We start from the raw sequence: 15651 nt of genomic DNA, 5'->3' as shown, positions 1-15651 counted from the left end.
GTAACAGGAACATACATATCAATAATTACCTTAAATGTGAATGGATTAAAAGCTCCAACCAAAAGACACAGGCTTGTTGAATGGATACAAAAACAAGACCCATATATATGCTATCTACAAGAGACCCACTTCAGACCTAGGGACACATACAGACTGAAAGTGAGGGGATGGAAAAAGATATTCCATGCAAACGGAAATGAAAAGAAAGCTGGAGTAGTCATACTCATATCAAATAAAATAGACTTTAAAATAAAGACTGTTACAAGAGACCAGGAAGGACACTACATAATGATCAAGGGATCAGTCCAAGAAGAAGATCTAACAATTATAAATATATATGCACCCAACACAGGAGCACCTCAATACATAAGGCAACTGCTAACAGCTATAAAAGAGGAAATCGACAGTAACACAATAGTGGGGGAATTTAACCCCTCACTTACACCAATAGACAGATCATCCAAACAGAAAATTAATAAGGAAACACAACCTTTAAATGACACAATAGACCAGACAGATTTAATTGATATTTATAGGACATGCCACCCAAAAACAGCAGATTACACTTTCTCCTCAAGTGCGCATGGAACATTCTCCAGGATAGATCACATCTTGGGTCACAAATCAAGCCTCAGTAAATTTAAGAAAACTGAAATCATATCAAGCATCTTTTCTGACCATAACGCTATGAGTTTGGAAATCAATTACAGGGAAAAGAACGTAAAAAACATACATACATGGAGGCTAAACAATACGTTACTAAATAACCAAAAGATCACTGAAGAAATCAAAGAGGAAATCAAAAAATACCTACAGACAAATGACAATGAAAACATGACAATCCAAAACGTATGGGAGGCAGTTCTAACAGGTAAGTTTATAGCTATACAAGCCTAAATAAAAAAACAAGAAAAATCTCAAATAAACAATCTAACCTTACACCTCAAGGAACTAGAAAAGAAGAACAAACAAAACCCAAAGTCAGTAGAAGGAAAGAAATCATAAACATCAGATCAGAAATAAGTGAAACAGAAACACAGAAAACAATAGCAAACATCAATAAAACTTAAAGCTGGTTCTTTGAGAAGATAAACAAAATTGATAAACCATTACCCAGACTCATCGAGAAAAAGAGGGAGAGGGCTCAAATCAATAAAATTAGTAATGAAAAAGGGGAACTTACAACAGACACTGCAGAAATACAAAGCATCATAAGAGACTGCTACAAGCAACTCTATGCCAATAAAATGGACAACCTGGAAGAAATGGACAAATTCTTTGTGCTGGGAAACTGAACAGCTACATGTAAAAAATGAAATTAGAACACTCCCTACCACCATATACAAAAATAAACTCAAAACGGATTAGAGACCTAAATGTAAAACTGGACACTATAAAACTCTTAGAGGAAAACACAGGAAGAACACTCTTTGACATAAATCACAGCAAGATATTTTTTGATCCACCTCCTAGAGTAATGGAAATAAAAACAAAAATAAACAAATGGGACCTAATGAAACTTAAAAGCTTTTGCACAGCAAACCATAAACAAGATGAAAAGACACCCCTCAGAATGGGAGAAAATATTTGCAAACGAATCAACAGACAAAGGATTAATCTCCAAAATATATAAACAGGTCATGCAGCTCAATATTAAAAAGAACAACCCAATCCAAAAATGGGAAGAAGACCTAAATAGACATTTCTCTAAAGAAGACATACAGATGGCCAAGAAGCACATGAAAAGCTGCTCAACATCACTAATTATTAGAGAAATGCAAATCAAAACTACAATGAGGTATCACCTCACACCAGTTAGAATCGGCATCATCAGAAAATCTACAAACAACAAATGCTGGAGAGGGTGTGGAGAAAAGGGAACCCTCCTGCACTGTTGGTGGGAATGTAAATTGATACAGCCACTATGGAGAACAGTATGGAGGTTCCTAAAAAATCTAAAATTAGAATTACCATATGATCCAGCAATCCCACTACTGGGCATATACCCAGGGAAAACCATAATTCAAAATGACACATGCACCCCGATGTTCACTGCAGCAGTATTTACAATGCACAGGTTATGGGAGCAACCTAAATGCCCATCGACGATGAATGGATAAAGAAGATGTAGTACATATATACAATGGAATATTACTCAGCCATAAAAAGCAACGAAATTGGGTCATTTGTAGAGACGTGGATGGACCTAGAGACTATAATACAGAGTGAAATAAGTCAGATAGAGAAAAACAAATATCGCATATTAACGCATATATGTGGAACCTAGAGAAATGGTACAGATGAGCCGGTTTGCAGGGCAGAAATTGAGACAAAGATGTAGAGAACAAACGTACGGACACCAAGGGGGGAAGGTGGCAGGGGGTGGTGGTAGTGGTGTGATGATTTGGGAGATTGGGATTGACATGTATACACTGATGTGTATAAAATGGATGACTAATAAGAATTTTTTAAAAAAAGCAAGACCCAACGATATGCTGCTTACAAGAACCATTTAAAATATAAATAGGTTTAAAAAAATGATCAGGGTTGGTTCTGGAGAGTAATACTTCACTCTGTCTCTCCTACTGAAAGCCTTAAAGCCTAGACTGGGGCTTCCCTGGTGGTGCAGTGGTTGAGAGTCTGCCTGCTGATGCAGGGGACACGGGTTCGTACCCCGGTCCGGGAAGATCCCACATGCCACGGAGTGGCTAGGCCCGTGAGCCACGGCCGCTGGGCCTGCGCTTCCAGAGCCTGTGTTCCGCAATGGGAGAGGCCGCAACAGTGAGAGGCCCGTGTATGGGGAAAAAAAAAAACAAAACACCTAGACTGAATGCATGAAGTAGTATTTGAGGATTGTGAGAAGCCATTATTAGCAGGCAGTTTGAGGAAGACAAGAATTCAAAGTTATCCTTTTTTTCCCTCTAGTATCCTATAGCCTGAGTTCAAAACATCAAAAAACCTAGCAGTCAGTACTGGTGTACACAGAGCTCCAAGAGAAGTTCTCTTGTTCTGGCTCAAAGTGGTAAAGAAAACTCCTAATGCTCAGACACGGAGTGTGAAAATCCCTCATTTTTTCTTTTTTTTTTTCTCCATTCTCTCACCCCAACTCCCAGGCAGTTCTACAGTGATGGCAGTAAAGGCAGCAGCAGCAACACCGGTGGTAATGGGAATCATTAGAAGCTAAAACTCTAAAGAAAGGATCTTCTTCTGTATTTGGTGAAGCTGTGGTTCTAAGAGGGTAAGACTAACTCCCACTGTTTTTCTCCTTTCTCTGTTCTCATATTGCTTGGTCCTGGATATGGAAGTATACAGCAGAACACTGTGTATAATGTCACTAGGCTAACTAGTGCCCCAAACTTCTGGCTGGAGAACGAAAAGAGGAGCACCAGATGACCAGAAAGTACTAGGAAGAATAAAGAGATGGAGAAACTCAGGAGAGCAACCCCATAAAGTTGTTTATGAACTCATGGGCTCAGCCCAAGCAAAAAAGGTATAGACCTGATTCCATGCAGCATACGAAAGACTCTGAGAACTGAACTAACAAATAGAACACTGCCCAAGTCCCAGGTGGTCACTGAGTGGCACACATACTGACTTTAAAAATGAAACTGACATTGCAATCACTGTCAAATGATTCCTGAGAATCCTGGTTGGAATTTGGGGCCTGAACGTAACTAGGTTAGGCTACCAACATTCTCCATAAGATTTAAACAAGATCCAACTGACTCCAAGAAACTCACTTTAAATATAAGGATACATACAGAAAGATTAAAAGTAAAAGAATAGAAAATAGATATACTACGTAAATACTAATCAAAATAAACCTGGCATGGCTATAGTAACCTAAGACAAAATAGACTTTGGACAAAGAAAATACTACCAATAATTAAGAATATTCTGTAGTAATGAAAGAGTAAACTCACCAAGAAAATAACCATCCTACATGTCTATTCACCAAACAACAGTGCTTCAAAATACAAGCAAAAAATGAAGAGATATACACAAATTCACAATTATAATCAGAGACTTCTACATTCTTCTATCAGTAACAAGTAGAACTAGTAGAGAGAATGGGCAAGGATATAGACAACTGAACAACACTGTCAACCAACCAGATGGAATTAAGATTTATAAAATACCACCCAACAACAGCAAAACACATTCTTTTCAAATGCATGTGGAAAGAAAGATAATTCATATCCAAAGTCATAAAACAAAGCTTAACAATTTTTTAAAGAATTAAATTAGACAAGGAATTCCCTGCCAGTGCAGTGACTAGGACTTGGCACTCTCACTGCCGGGGCCCTGGGTTTCATCCCTGGTCAGGGAACTAAGATTACGCAAGCTGCGCGGCACGGCCAAAAAAAAAAAAAAAAAAGAATTAAATTATACAAAGTACGTTTTTGGACCATGATGGATTAAATTAGAAATAAATAATAGAAAAATAAGGAAAATCTCCAAACTCTTGGCAAGTTTGAAAACAGAAAAACAATAGAGAAAAATCAACAAAGCCAAAAGCTGATTTCTCTGGAAGATTTTTTAAAAAGGGTAAATCTCTACCATGACCGATAAAGAAAAAAAAGAAGACACAAACTACCAACTTCAGTAATAATAAAGGAGATTATCACCACAGACCATGCAGACATTAAAAGAATCAAGAATAACTAAGGATAATTCTATACACACAAGTTCAACAAATATGCTTAAACAAATAAATCTCACAAAAATTCAAACTACCAAAACCCTCCAAAGAGTAAGTCACCACAATAGTCCTGTTATTAAATAAATTGAATGTGCAGTTAAAAATCTTCTGAATAAAAGAGGACCTTCAAGATGCCGGAGGAGTAGGACGTGGAGATCACCTTCCTCCCCACAAATACATCAGAAATACATTTACACGTGGAACAACTCCTACAGAACACCTACTGAACACTGGCAGAAGACCTCAGATTTCCCAAAAGGCAAGAAACTCCCCACGTACCTGGGAAGGGCAAAAGAAAAAAAAAAAGAGACTAAAGAATAGGGATGCGACCTGCACTTCTGGGAGGGAGCTGTGAAGGAGGAAAAGTTTCCACACACTAGGAAAGGAAGCCCCTTCACTGGTGGAGATGGTGGGTGGGCGCGGGGGGGGGGGGAAGCTTCAGAGCCATGGAGGAGAGCACAACAATAGGGGTGCAGAGGGCAAAGCAGAGAGATTCCCGCACAGAGGATCAGTGCCGACCAGCACTCACCAGCTGAGAGGCTTATCTGCTCACCCGCCGGGGTGGGTGGGGTTTGGGCACTGAGGCTTAGATCCCAGGGAGAGGACTGGGGTTGGCTGCGTGAACACACCTGAAGGGGGCTAGTGCGCCACAGCTAGCCAGGAGGGAGTCCAGGAAAATGTCTGGACCATGTCTGGACCTGCCTAAGAGGCAAGAGACCATTGTTGTGGGGTGCACGAGAAGAGGGGATTCAGAGCACCACCTAAACGAGCTCCAGAGATGGGCGCTAGCCACAGCTATCAGCGCGGACCCCAGAGACGGGCATGAGACGCTAAGGCTGCTGCTGCAGCCACCAAGAAGCCTGTGTGCAAGCACAGGTCACTATCCACACCTCCCCTCCCGGTAACCTGTGCAGCCCGCCACTGCAGGGTCCCATGATCCAGGGACAACTTCCCTGGGCGCGCCTCAGGTTGGCGCAATGTCACGCTGGCCTCTGCCGCCACAGGCTCGCCCCATATTCCGAACCCCTCCCTCCCCCTGCCTGAGGGAGCCAGAGCCCCCGAATCAGTTGCTCCTTTAACCTCATCCTTCCTGTCTGAGTGATGAACAGACGCCCTCAGGCGACCTACACACAGAGGCGGGGCCAAATCCAAAGATGAACCCCAGGAGCTGTGCGAACAAAGAAGAGAAAGGGAAATTTCTCCCAGCAGCCTCAGGAGCAGAGGAAGAAATCTCCACAGTCAACTTGATGTACCCTGCAACTCTGGAATACCTGAACAGACAACGAATCATCCCAAAATTGAGGTGGTGAACTTTGGGAACAACTGCAGACTTGGGGTTTGATTTCTGCATCTAATTTGCTTCTGGCTTTATGTTTATCTTAGTTTAGTATTTAGAGTTTATTATCATGGGTAGATTTGTTTATTGATTTGGTTGCTCTCTTCCTCCTTTTTTTTAAATATATATATATTTTTCCTTTTTCTCTTTTCGTGAGTGTGTATGTGTATGCTTCTTGGTGTGATTTTGTCTGTATAGCTTTGCTTTTACCATTTGTCCTAGGGTTCTGTCTGTCCGTTTTTGGTTTTACTATGGTTTTTAGTGCTTGTTATCATTGGTGTATTTGTTTATTGATTTGGTTGCTCTCTTCTTTCTTTCTTTTTTTTCTTCTTTTTAAATTAATTTTTAATTTTTTTATTTTTAATAATTTAAAATTTGTTATCTTAATAATTTTATTTTATTTTTTCTTTCTTTCTTTCCTTTCCTCCCTTTTCTTCTGAGCTATGTGGCTGACAGGGTGTTGGTGCTCCGATGGGGTGTCAGGCCTGCATCTCCGAGGTGGGAGAGCCAAGTTCAGGACATCGGTCCACCAGTGACCTCCCAGCTCCACATAATATCAAACAGTGAAAGCTCTCTCAGAGATCTCCATCTCAACACAAAGACCCAGCTCCACTCAACGACCATCAAGCTATAGTGCTGGACACCCTATGCCAAACAACTAGCAACACAGTAACACAACCCCACCCATTAGCAAAGAGGCTGCCTAAAATCATAATATGGGCACAGACACCCCAAAACACACCACCGGACATGGTCCTGCCCACCAGAAAGACAAGGTCCAGACTCATCCACCAGAACACAGGCACTAGTCCCCTCCACCAGGAAGCCTACACAACCCACTGAATCAACCTTAGCCACTGGGGGCAGACACCAAAAACAACAGGAACTACGAACCTGCAGCCTGCAAAAAGGAGACCCCAAACATAGTAAGTTAAGCAAAATGAGAAGACAGAGAAACACACAGCAGATGAAGGAGCAAGGTAAAAACCCACCGGACCAAACAAATGAAGAGGAAATAGGCAGTCTTCAGACTGAAAATGAGGGGATGGAAAAAGATATTCCATACAAATGCAAATCAAAAGAAAGCTGGAATAGCAATTCTCACATCAGGCAAAAAAGACTTTAAAATAAAGACTACTACAAGAGACAAAAAAGGACACTACTTAATGATCAAGGAATCAATCCAAGAAGAAAATATAACAATTGTAAATATTTATGCACCCAACATAGGAGCACCTCAATATTTAAGGCAAATGCTAACAGCCATAAAAGACGAAATTGACAGTAACACAATAATAGTAGGGAACTTCAACCCCTCACTTTCACCAATGGACAGATCATCCAAAATGAAAATAAATAAGGAAACATAAGCTTTAAGTGATATTTTAAACAAGATGGATATAATTGATATTTATAGGATGTTGCATCCAAAAACAAGGGAATACACTTTCTTCTCAAGTGCTCATGGAACAGTCTCCAGGACAGATCGTATTTTTGGTCACAAACCAAGCCGTGGTAAATTTAAGAAAATTGAAATCATATCAAGCATCTTTTCTGACCACAACACTATGAGACTAGGTATCAATTACAGGAAAAAATTTGTAAAAAATACAAACACATGGAGGCTGAACAATAAACTACTTGATACCAAGAGATCACTGAACAAATCAGAGGAAATCAAAAAATATCTAGAAACAAATGACAATGAAAACACATCTACCCAAAACCTATGGGATGCAGCAAAAGCAGTTCTTAGAGGGAAGTTTATAGCAATACAATCCTACCTCAAGAAACAAGAAACGCCTTAACTAAACAACCTAATCTTACACCTAAAGCAATTAGAGAAAGAAGAACAAAAAGCCCCCAAAGTTAGCAGAAGGAAAGAAATCATAAAGGTCAGATCAGAAATAAATGAAAAAGTAATGAAGGAAATGATAGCAAAGATCAGTAAAACTAAAAGCTGGTTCTTTGAGAAGATAAACAAAATTGATAAACCATTAGCCAGACTCATCAAGAAAAAAAGGGAGAACACTCAAATCAGTAGAATTAGAAATGTAAAAGGAGAAGTAACAACTGACACTGCAGAAATACGAGGGATCATGAGAGATTACTACAAGCAACTATATGCCAATAATATGGACAACCTGGAAGAAATGGACAGATTGGTAGAAAAGCGCAACCTTTGAAGACTGAATCAGGAAGAAACAGAAAATATAAACAGACCAATCACAAGCACTAAAATTGAGACTGTGACTAAAAATCTTCCAACAAACAAAAGCCCAGGACCAGATGGCTTCACAGGCAAATTCTATCAAACATTTAGAGAAGAGCTAACACCTAACCTTCTCAAACTCTTCCAAATTATAGCAGAGGGAGGAACACTCCCAAACTCATTCTATGAGGCCATCGATCACTCTGATACAAAAACCAGACAAAGATGTCACAAGGAACGAAAACTACAGGCCAATATCACTGATGAACATAGATGCAGAAATCCTCAACTAAATGCTAGCTAACAAAATCCAACAGCACATTAAAAGGATCATACATCATGATGAAGTGGGATTTATCCCAGGAATGCAAGGATTCTTCAATATATGCAAATCAATCAATGTGATACACCATATTAACAAATTGAAGGATAAAAACCATATGATCATCTCAATAGATGCAGAAAAAGCTTTCGACAAAATTTAACACCGATTTATGATAAAAACCCTCCAGAAAGCAGGCATAGAGGAAATTTACCTCAACATAATAAAGGTCATTTATGACAAACCCACAGCCAACATCATTCTCAATGGTGAAAAACTGAAACCATTTCCACTAAGATCAGGAATGAGATAAGGTTGTCCACTCTCACCACTATTATTCAACATAGTATTGGAAGTTTGAGCCACAGCAATTGGAGAAGAAAATGAAATAAAAGGAAACCAAATCAGAGAAGAAGAAGTAAAGCTGTCACTATTTGCAGATGACATGATACTATACATAGAGAATCCCAAAGATGCTACTAGAAAACTACTAGAGTTAATCAATGAATTTGGTAAAGTAGCAGGATATAAAATTAATCCACAGAAATCTAGGGGCAGGACAGGAATAAAGACGCAGAGTTACGACAAAATGGACTTGAGGACATGGGGAGGGTGATGGGTAAGCTGGGACGAAGTGCACGAGTGGCATGGACTTACATATACTACCAAATGTAAAATAGATAGCTAGTGGGAAGCAGCTGCATAGCACAGGAAGATCAGTTCTGTGCTTTGTGACCACCTAGAGGGGTGGGATAGGGAGGGTGGGAAGGAGATGCAAGAGGGAGGAGCTATGGGGATATAGGTATATGTATAGCTGATTCACTCTGTTATAAAGCAGAAACTAACACACCATTGTAAAGCAATTATACTCCAAGAAAGATGTTTTTTAAAAAAATCTTCTGAAAAATGAATTTCCAAGAACAGATGGTTCCACAGGCAAATTCTTCCAAACATTCAAAGAAGAAATAACACCAGTTTTATATAATTTCCTCCAGATAACAGAAAAGGGGGGAATACTTCCAAACTCATTTTATGAGGCCAGCACTATTTGGTACTAAAGGTAAACAAAATCAGAGAAAGGAAAGTAAGAAAAATGGAGGAAGGGAAGTAAACTACAGACCAATATCCCTCATGAACACAGACACAAACCTTCCCATCAAAATGTTAGTATATTAAAAAAAAAGTTAGTATATTGAATACAGAAGAATAATATACCACAACAAAGTGGGCTTTATCCTGGGAATGCATGGCTGGTTCAATATTTGAAATTCAATCTATGTAATCCACTGTATTAACAGTCTAGATTCCTTTAAACGATCATATCAATTGATATAGGGAAAAAAAGCATTTGACAAAATACAACATCCATTCATGACAAAAAAATAGAAAAAAATAAAACTCTTAGCAAACCAGAAATAGAAGGAAATTTCCTCAACCTGATAAAGGGTATTATATACAAAAATCCTCCAGCTAGAATCATACTAAATGATGAAAGATTTAATGCCTTCCTCCTAAAATCCATAACAAGGCAAGAATGTATACTCTTACCATCAGAATGGAAAATCTTAACTGGTATAACATGGTAAGAAAAAGTGATAAAAAGCATACATATTGGAAAGGGCTAACAAGCACGTGAAAAGATCCTCAACAACATTAATCATCAGGAAAATTTAAATCAAAACCGTAATGAGCTATCACCTCACACCTGTCAAAATGGCTATTATCAAAAAGACAACAAATAGGGCTTCTCTGGTGGCACAGTGGTTAAGAATCTGCCTGCCAATGCAGGGGACACGGGTTCAATTCCTGGTCTGGTAAGATCCCACATGCCGTGGAGCAACTAAGCCCGTGTGCCACAACTATGGAGCCTGCGCTCTAGAGCCCTCAAGCCACAACTACTGAGCCCACGTGCCACAACTGCTGGAGCCCGCATGCCACAACTACTGAAGCCCACGCACCTAGAGCCCGTGCTCTGCAACAAGAGAAGCCACCACAATGAGAAGCCTGTGCACCACAATGAAGAGTAGCCCCCGCTTGCTGCAACTAGAGAAGAGCCCACGCATGGCAACAAAGACCCAATGCAACCAAAAATAAAATAAATTAAAATAAAATAAATTTTTTTTAAAAGACAACAAATAAGAAGTGTTAGCTAGGATGTGGAGAAAAGGGAACCCTCATGCACTACTGATGGGAATGTAAATTGGTACAGCCACTATGGAAAACAGCATGGAGATTCCTCCAAAAATTAAAAATAGAACTACCATGTGATCCAGCAATTCCTCTCCTGTTATTTATCCAAAGAAAACAGAAACACTAGAACACTTAGAAAAGATTTATGCACCCCTGTGTTCATCTCAGTATTATTTACAATAGCCAAGATATGGAAGCAACCCAAGGGCCCATCAGTAGATGAATGGATAAAGAAGATGTGGTGTGTGTATATATATATATCATATATATTATATATATAATAGAATATTACTCATTCATAAATAAGAATGAAATCTTGCCATCTGCAACAACATGGATGGACCTAGTGAAATACTAAGTGAAATAAGTCAGACAGCGGAAGCCAAATACTGTATGATTTCACTTACATGTGGAATCTAAAAAACAAAACGAATGAACAATTTTAACAAAACAGAAACAGAGTTACAGATACAGAGAACGAAAAGGTGGTTACCTGGGGCAGGGGAGAGAAGTGAGGGAAATTAAGACCTACAAACTTCCAGTAGCAAAATAAATGAGTTTCAAGTATGAAATGTACAGCATGGGGAATATAGTCAGTAACTAAGTACCAATATTATCTTTGTAAGGTGACATATCGTAACTAGACTTATCATAGTGATAATTTTGAAATGTATAGAAAAAAATCACTATGTTGTGTAACAGGAACTAACGTAGTGTTGTAGGTCAATTATACTTCAAAAAGAAACAAACAAATATACAAACAAACTCGTAGAAACAAAAATCAGACTTTTAGTTACCAGAGGCAGGGAATGTCATGAGGGGGAACTGGATGAAGGCAGTCAAAACATACAAAATTACAGTTATAAGATAAGTAAGTATTAGGGATGTGATGTACAACACGATAAATATAGTTAACACTGCTATGTATTATATACGAAAGTTGTTAAGAGAGTAAGTTCTAAGAGTTCTCATCACAAAAATTTTTTTTCTATTTCTTTAATTTTATATCTATATAAGATAATGGTCACTAAACTTATTGTGATAATCATTTCATAATGTATGTAAGTCAAATCATTGTGCTGTACACCTTAAACTTATCCAGTGCTGTATGTCAATTATATCTCAATAAAACTGGAAGAAAAAAAAGCATATATATTGGAAAGGAAGAAATAAAACCATTCAAAGATGACACGATTGTCTATATAGAAGCTCCCAAAGAATTTACCAAAAAACCCTCCTCGACTAATAAGTACTGGGCTGGCCAAAAAGTTCCTTCGGTTTTTAAGTAAAAATAAAAGACACATTTTTCATTTTCACCAAGAACTTTATTGAACAACGTATTCACCATTTTGTTCCACTACCTTCTGCCATTTTTCAGGCAACTTCATAATTTCATCTTCCCAAAACCTTTTATCTTTTTGAGCAAAGAACTGTTCCAGGTGCCTTTTACAGTCTTCCAGGGTACTGAAATTTTTTTCACTATGAGAATTTTGGAAAGACCCAAATAAATGGAAATCTAAAGGTGCAATGTCTGGTGAATATGGCAGATGAATCAGAATTTGCCAGCCAAGCTGTAACAGTTTTTGCCTGATCATCAAAAAACATGCGGTCTTGCGTTATCCTGATGGAAGATTATGCGCTTTCTGTTGGCTAATTCTGGATGCTTTTCGTTGAGTGCTGCTTTCAGTTGGTCTAATTAGGAGCAGTACTTGTTGGAATGAATCGTTTGGTTTTCCGGAAGGAGTTCATAATAGAGGATTCCCTTCCAATCCCACCATATACACAACATCACCTTCTTTGGTTGAAGACCATCCTTTGGTGTGGTTGGTGGTGGTTCATTTCGCTTGCCACATGATCTCTTCCGTTCCACATTCTTGTACAGTATCCACTTTTCATCGCCCGTCACACTTTGTTTTAAAAGCAGAACGTTTTCATTACGTTTAAGTAGAGAATTGCATGTGGAAACACAGTCAAGAAGGTTTTTTTCACTTAACTTATGTGGAACCCAAACATCAAAGTGATTAACATAACCAAGCTGCTGCAAATAATTTTCAACGCTTGATTTGGATATTTTGAGTATGTCGGCTATCTCCCGTGTGGTATAATGTTGATTGTTCTCAATTAATGTCTTGATTTGATCCCTATCAACTTCAACTGGTCTACCCAACCATGGAGCATCGTCCAGCAAGAAATCTCCAACACGAAACTTCACAAACCACTTTTGACACATTCGATCAGTCACAGCACCTTCTCCATACACTGAACAAATCTCTTTTGCTTTTCAGTTAGATTTTTACCTTTCTTGAAATAATAAAGCATAATATGCCGAAAATGTTGCTCATTTTCCTCCATCTTCAATATTAAAATGGCTACACAAAAATTCACCAACTAAGCGCCACTAGAGCCATCTAACAGAAAAAACCAAACAAACATTTTGGCCAACCCAATATATTTAGCAAGGACTTGGATACAGGTCAACATACAAAAATCAATCAACTTTCCTTATACTAGCAAACAAATGGAAAATAATTTTTTTTTAATATTCAATTATATTAGTCTGTCCCTGGTGGTTTAGTGGTTAAGAATCTGCCTGCCAATGCAGGGGACACGGGTTCAAGCCCTGGTCCAGGAAGATCCCACATGCTGCAGAGCAACTAAGGCGGTGCACCACAACTACTAAGCCTGTGCTCTAGAGCCCATGAGCCACAACTACTGAGCTGGCGTGCCACAACTACTGAAGCCCACGCGCCTAAAGCCCATGCTCCACAACAAGAGAAGCCACCACAATGAAAAGCCCATGCACCGCAATGACGACTGGCCCCCACTCACTGCAGCTAGAGAAAGCCCCCGCGCAGCAACGAAGACCCAATGCAGCCAAAAATAAATAAATTTATTTTTAAAAATATCCAGTTATAAGAACTTTGAAAAAGTAAAATATGTGGATAAGCCTAACAAGACATGTACAGAATCTGGGGACTTCCCTGGTGGCGCAGTGGTTAAGAATCTGCCTGCCAATGCAGGTGACATGGGTTCGAGCCCTGGTCTGGGAAGATCCCACGTGCCGTGGAGCAACTAAGCCCGTGCACCACAACTACTGAGCCTGTGCTCTAGAGCCCGTGAACCACAACTACTGAGCCCGCGTGACACAACTACTGAAGCCTGCACACCTAGAGTCCATGCTCCACAACAAGAGAAGCCACTGCAATGAGAAGCCCGTGCACCGCAAAGAAGAGTAGCCCCCACTTGGCGCAACTAGAGAAAGCCCGTGCGCAGCAATGAAGAACCAACACAGCAAGAAAGAAAGAAAGAGAGAGAGAGAGAAAGAGAGGAAGGAAGGAAGGAAGGGAGGGAGGGAGGGAGGAAGGGAGGGAGGAAGGGAAGGAGGGAAGAAGGAAGGAAGAAAGAAAAAACATGTACAGAATCTGTATGCTGAAAACCACAAAAGAGTGATGAAAGAAATCCAGGAAGATCTAAATAAATAGAGATACTGTGTTCACAGACTAAAGATTCAACACAGTAAAGATTTCAATTTTCCCAAAATTGATATATAGGCTTAATACAATACACATCAAAATACTAGCAAAAAATTTTTTTAATATAATATTGATTCAAAAAGGAACTGGAGTGGTTAAAACAATTCTGAAGGATAAGAATAAAGATAGAAGAATCACACTAAGTGATTTTAAGACTTACTATAAAGCTACAGTAATAAAGACTGTGTGGTAATAGTAAAGGGATTGACACATAAATCAATGAAACAGAATAGAGTCTTGAAACAGACCCATGCAAATATGACCAACTGATTTTGACAAAGATGCAAAAGCAATTCAATGGAGAAAAGACAGTCTTTTCAACATACAGGGTTAGGGTTGGACACTGAACATCTACATGCAAAAAAACCCAAAAAGAACCATAACCTAAACCTCATATTTTGTACAAAAATTAACTCAAAATGGATTACAGAGTAAATGTAAAATGTAAAAATAGAAAATATTTAGAATACAACATAGCAGAAAATCTTTGTGACCTGGGGTTAGGCAAAGGTTTTTTTTTTTATTATTATTGAGGTATAGTTGATTTATAATGTTGGGTTAATTTCTACTGTACAGAAAAGTGACTCAGTTATACACATATATACATTCTTATTTATATTCTTTTCCATTATGGTTTATCCCCAAATATTGAATATTGTTCCCTGTGCTAAACAGTAGGACCCTGTTGTTTACCCATTCTATGTGAAAGGGTTTTTAGACATGTCAGTAAAAGCACAATCCACAAAAGAAAAAACTGATAAGTTGGACTTTATTAATATTAAAAACCTTTGCTCTACCAAAGATGCTGTTAAAAGGATGAAAAAACAAGCAAAAGACTGGGAGAAGATACCTGCAAAGCACATATCCAATAACGGATTTGTATCTAGAATACATAATGAACTGTCAAAACTCAAAATAAGAAAACAAAGAGCCCAATTTAAAACTAGGCAAAAGATTTGAACACCTCTCCAAAGAGAGCATGCAAATGACAAGTAAGCACGTGAAAAGATGTTCAACATCATTAGTCCTTAGAGAAATGCAAATTAAAACAGTAATGAGATATACACTTATGAGAATGGTCAATGACAAAACAAGCAAACAAAAAGCAAAACAAGAAAAAGAAAAAACATATTGACAATACCAAGTTCTGGAGAGGATGCAGAACAACTGGGACTTTCATTCATTGCTGGTGGGAATGCAAAATGGTACAGGCATTCTGGAAGAGCATTTGGCAGTTTCTTATAAACCTATACCCCCCATGTTACCCAGAAATCCTACTGCTGGGGGGGATTTCTCCCTAGAGAATGAAAACTTATGTTACACGAAAACCTGATTATCAGTGTTTATAGCAGTTAT

General features: G+C 38.8%; 1 pseudogene; it reads left to right on the top strand.

The window, feature by feature from the left end:
• Positions 1-851: 851 nt before the first annotated feature.
• Positions 852-15651, top strand: part of LOC112400412 (ubiquitin-conjugating enzyme E2 K pseudogene) — a 44565-nt pseudogene continuing 29765 nt past the window's right edge.

This window comes from Neophocaena asiaeorientalis, unplaced genomic scaffold (assembly GCF_003031525.2).
Source record: "Neophocaena asiaeorientalis asiaeorientalis breed wild unplaced genomic scaffold, Neophocaena_asiaeorientalis_V1.1 scaffold51, whole genome shotgun sequence".
Lineage (NCBI taxonomy): Eukaryota > Metazoa > Chordata > Mammalia > Artiodactyla > Phocoenidae > Neophocaena > Neophocaena asiaeorientalis.
The sequence above is the reverse complement of the archived record's forward strand: the minus strand, read 5'-3'. Positions and strand labels throughout refer to the sequence as shown.